Source organism: Chenopodium album, chromosome 4, assembly GCF_948465745.1.
Source record: "Chenopodium album chromosome 4, dcCheAlbu1.1, whole genome shotgun sequence".
NCBI lineage: Eukaryota > Viridiplantae > Streptophyta > Magnoliopsida > Caryophyllales > Amaranthaceae > Chenopodium > Chenopodium album.
Window position 1 is genome coordinate 44,950,231 of NC_137837.1, and position 5,736 is coordinate 44,955,966.

The window sequence follows — 5,736 nt, forward strand, 5'->3', positions numbered from 1 at the left end:
TTATCAGTTTTCCATGTCTTTCTTCATTATGTTAGCTTAGGTCTTGTTCTAGGGAATTAGATGAAGGTTATATTAATGAATTGAATGATTGATTGTGATTAGTATGAAATTGTTTCTTGAGTATTGTGTATGGGTTATGCTTTTATGATTTAGAATCTTTCTAGCTAATCGATTCTATGCTCTTAATTGTGCTTTCAATCATTTGTGCGAGAGTGAGTTTCTTAAGAGCCCTAAATTCTTCCATACCTTTGCTAGGCTAGTTGCACGAGAGTGAATTAGTTTAGTAGGATAATTAACATTGTTAATTGTGCGAGAGTAAGTTAAATGTGTTGATGTTCCTAATCGAGGTCATTTCATCTATTTGTATGATGTTGTTTAATACATTGATGTGATTGGATTCCACTTTCCCTAGTTTCAATTGTTTGTTCTTAGTCGTGTTTAGTTTAACCTCTCTCTATCTCACGACCTTTCCTAGTAGTCTAGTTGGCACAAATTAATACACTTAGTCCTTTTGGGTTCGACCCTTTACTTGCCACTAACTAGTTTAGTGTAAGTTTAGGTATTATAAATGATTAATTTGGTTAGGGTAGTAGGTTAATAACCTATCTAACCCGCGATCAATAAGGCACTAAACCTCATAGTAGTTTGCAAGAGAGTTAACGTCCCTATGACTCTTGTAGACAATGGATCGACCATTAATATCTGTCCACTCAGAACTGAGAGGATGCTAGGCATAAGGGATGAAGACTTAACCCCATCAACACAAGGAATAAGAGCTTATGATAACACTTGTCGTCAAGCTCTTGGCAAGATTACCATGAATATAATGGCTGGAGCGATAGAACACGCTACTTCATTTCAAGTGGTAGATATAAAAGCCTCATTCAACTTACTGCTGGGACGCCCTTGGCTTCATGACCTAAAGGCCGTCCGTTCATCGCTCCACCAAGATGTAAAGGGCATAGTTGGAGGAATTCCTATCATGATCGATGCTTCACCCGTGAGGATTAAAGCTATAGAAAATCCCATCATTAATGTGGAGCATAATGAAGACGATGAAGACTTGTGGGGCTTTAATGAAGAGGTCTCCTTAATCGAGGAGGATGAAAGGACCCCTCTCTGCGACAACCCCCACTCCAATATGATAGTGAACGCTATTCTGAAGAAACAAGGACATTTTCCTGGTATGACTATATGAAAGAAGAAAGGAATAGCAAAATCGCTGGAATCACCTAGCCTCCCCAAATTAGACACTTTCGGACTTGGTTTCGAACCGGCTCCGGAAGATCTCAAGCGAGCCCAGGAAAATTCAAAGGCACGTAGGAACGCTCGCATCCAAAAGAAAACAATCCTAATGGATCAATATCCTCTTACTCTCAATGGACAATTCATAAAAGAAGGAGAGGACTATCCATGCTACGAATTTCCCGAACCTTTTGTCGTAAATGGAATAAGGCAACCGGGATTCAAAATTTTCCTAGATTGATATTTTCTAGATGAAATCCCAACTCCTATCCCTAAGGAGAAAGCACCCCCACTCTTTGACTTTAATGTCATGGGATTACTATTTGGGCGAGAAAAAGATGAGCCGACGTACATAGAGGATAACTCCTCGCTCATCCAAACAGTCCTACAAAGCGAAAGCTTTGACCCCTCAAAGCTCATCAATCCAGCGGAAGGATCACTACAAGGGTGGCGCAAGACAGTCAAGGTGACACCTCCAAGTGGAAGGAGAATCTCCATTACAACGGGGAAAGGACCGATGTTCGAAGAGTCGTTTGATTCAGAGTCAGACTCAGCGTCTTTTCCTGTAGAGTCATCTAAGTCCTTAGTTGTAGCACCCCCTTCTTCTATCTCTTCTCTAAGGATAGTTAGCAATCAAGTCCCTGAGGACATATCTGTTTTCGATGTAATGATTTCTGAGTTTAATAATATGTCTTCTTCCTCTTACTCCTCGTGATTTTCTTTAACCCAAGATGACGAGCATTGCTTAACTAACAATGAAAATGACAATGAACTTATTAATGCAATGGAAATACTTGAAAAGAAAATGCCGATAATTGAGGAAACTGAGACGGTTGATATCTCAAATGATTCAACTAATAAAAGAGAAGTTAAAATCGGATTAACAATTAATGAACAAGAAAAGAACCGATTTAATCAATCTTCTTAAAGAATTCATCAATGTATTTTCTTGGTCATATGAAGATATGCCAGGCATTAATAGAGAAATAGCTCAACACACCATACGGCTAATTCAAGGAATGAAACATGTAAAACAAAAGTTGCATCGAATGAAACCCGACGTAGCTCTTAAAATAAAAGAAAAAGTTCAAAAACAAATAACTGCAGGTTTTATTACGGTATCCAAATACCCCAAATGGATCGCCAACATCGTCCCAGTTCCGAAAAAGAATGGAAGGGTAAGAATGTGTGTCGACTATCGAGATCTAAATAAGGTAAGTCCAAAGGACGACTTCCCTTTACCACACATCGATATTTTGGTAGATAATACAGCGAATCATGCACTTCTCTCGTTCATGGATTGATACGCGGGGTATAATCAAATTCTCATGGCAGAAGAAGACATGGAGAAAACAACCTTCATAACACCATGGGGTACTTACTGCTTCACGGTAATGCCATTCGGGTTGAAAAACGCGGGTGCTACTTACCAACAAGCAGCGATTGCCTTGCTCCATGACATGATGCATAAAGAAGTTGAGGTATATGCGGACGATATGATTATGAAGTCAAAAGATCGCCCAGGCCATCAAATAGCCTTGAGAAAATTTTTCGAAAGGCTAAGAAAATACAACATGAGGTTGAACCCATCCAAGTGTGCTTTTGGAATCACCTTAGGCAAGCTTTTGGGTTATGTCATAAGCTCTAGAGGAATAGAGATAGACCCAACCAAGATCAAGGCAATCATGTCAATGCCACTGCCCAAAACCGAGAAGCAAATTAAAGGATTTATTGGCCGGTTGCAATACATAAGTAGGTTCATATCAAAATTGACAACAATATGTGGGCCAATATTCAAAAAGCTTAAAAAGAATGTACCAATAATATGGGATAACGAGTGTAAAAAAGCCTTTGAAAAAATCAAAGCCTATATCGCAAATCCTCCCGTATTGGCACCAGCACTTCCCGGAATACCTCTTAGGTTGTACTTAACAGTCACCAAAGAAACAATAGGAGCCATGCTCGCACAAGAAGTAGAAGGCAAAGAAAATGAAATCTACTATCTAAGTAAAAAGATGCTCGAGTATGAGGTACGCTATACACCACTTGAGAAATTGTGCCTCGCATTGGTGTGGGCCACAACCAAGTTAAGACATTACATGCTCGTGCATATAGTCTTTGTAGTTTCCCGATTAGATCCACTCAAGTATTTATTCGAGATGTCTACACTCAATGGGCGCATATCAAGATGGATAGTCAACTTATCCCAGTTCGATGTAAGATTTATGCCTTAAAAAACTATCAAAGGATCTGTGGTTTCAGATTTTCTAGCGGACTTTCCAATAGAAGATTCAACGCCGATACACGACAATGAAATTTCCAGACGAAGACTTGATGGTCACGGAGGATGATGCTTGGACTTTATATTTCGATGGATCCTCAAACCAAAAAGGATGTGGCGTTGGAGTATTACTAGTGTAAGGAGGGTGATCCCGTCTAAGGGGTACTCTCCTTAAATGCCCATGGCCCTTTAAAAGCCTAGGACTTTACACTTGTTAGGGTGTATTAGGATTTGAATTCCTGACTGTTTGGGGGACCTTGAATTAAAAATGATTCTATCATACACGCTTTTTTGTAAGGAACAAGTAGGAGTCGCCATTGAGTTTTAGGAAAACCCATAAACCTCGTTCATGCCTTTCTCCCAAGTAGAGTTCAAGGGATATTTATCATGAATCATAAGTTTACCCATGCCCAAATTGTTCTACATAAACCAGAAATTAGTTCGGGAGCGAGGGTACTAAGATAACGTTCCCTTTAGAGGGGAATTGCGATCCTAGCCCTAGTGCGGTCTGTACTAGCTCTTCCTTTGCACAATTTATCACCAAACAATATACGGAACGTGATACCTAAAACTATGTTAGTTGATTTTATTTACACACATCAATTCACGTAGGAATTACATCGTAAGGTCGTTATTCTTATTTAATTAAATTCGTGAAAAGAACAAGAAAATAAACAATATTCGCCTTGGCTTAAGTGATCAACCAAAAATTATTTTATTCAATTCTAATGTTTATTTAACGAAAGATGCTATATGGAATTGATTAAATAATTATTTTAAAGGTGATCAAACAACACTAATTAATTAATTAAGGTTCTTTTAGACAAGAAAATAAATGTGATTTAACTAAGTGCTCGAGAAATTTACCACTTCTCTTTGCTAGATCTCCGTTTAAAACACTTATGGATTCCTTATTGTTGGGGAACCTCCACCGTAGTAACAAGGTATAAAAGGGGTGAGTGTTTAGGACAAGAGGGTTAGGAAGCACAAGTTCACAAGTATTCTACAAGCATTTTATGTTATTTTCTGTGTGTTTAAGCCACGGGTTAGGGTCTTATTTATAGGGAATGATTAGGTTTAGGGTTAAGAGCATTCTGCCGTAGCAGGTGTCGCGCGCAACTAAATGAGTTGCGCGCGGCTGTCACGCGCAAGTGAATATGTCGCGCGCGGATGATGCACGCAATTATTTGTCTTGCGCGCAGATCTATGGTAAGATTCAATTTTCAAATATTTTGATATTCTGAATCTTTCGCGAGCGCATCTCTAGAAGTTGCGCGGAGTGCTGCGCGCAACTGAATAAGTTGCGCGTGACATCTGAGCGCGACTTTGTGAGATGCGCGCGACATTTTTTGCGGCAGCTTAAATTTTAACCTAGACGCTCCTAAATCTGTCATTATTGGGTTTCAAGCACGAGCTTAAGCCTAATTATGATCGGGTTTTGTTAATTGGACCTTGTATTGGCCTTGTTATTTTATTCGGGCTAGTCTTTTGTGTTTTGTGGCTTAACCTGTTATCCATAAGTATTCTTCACTTTGATCCAACACGAAGATGGCTTTATTTATCGTCATTGCACTTCCAGTCGGGATAGGAGGCCAAAAGTAGATGTCTACAGTTAGCACCCACTTTGATCGAGTCTAGGATAGAAGATGATCAAAGTAGTCAAGGAAAAATCCGAGACTCATTCTGCGAGGTTCTCTAAGATTAGAGAATCTTTCGATAACCTTTAACGATGTCAAAACAGCCCTCGGTTTGCTAAGTGTTTGAAACAAGTAGCTATTAAGGCTAGAGAAAGCTTTCCGTAGTCTTAACGCGCTAAAGAATCTAGATTGATCCTTTGTAATTGTAGAATACTTTTACAAGTAAATGTATTCTGGGTGATGTCAAGTCATGAGAAAAGATCGGTTTTATAAAGAATAAAAGGGGATGATTTCCTCTCATTCATGTCATCGTTGGTCTAAAGTCCCTCGATATGTCATTGAAACATTAGCCTGACTTTAACAAAGTAAAAAGATTAAAAAGGGGGTTTTCGATATTCGAACCGAAAAGGATCCGGCATTCGAGCCGGGTCCCGTATTCGAACCGGATGTCCAAAAGATAGAAATACATGTCTGACTGGACGCATATATCCAAATCCAGTGAGAGAGATGAAAGTCAGCAACTCTCTCAGCAATTTTGTCCACAAGATGAGTACACGTGTCTCAGGACTGGGG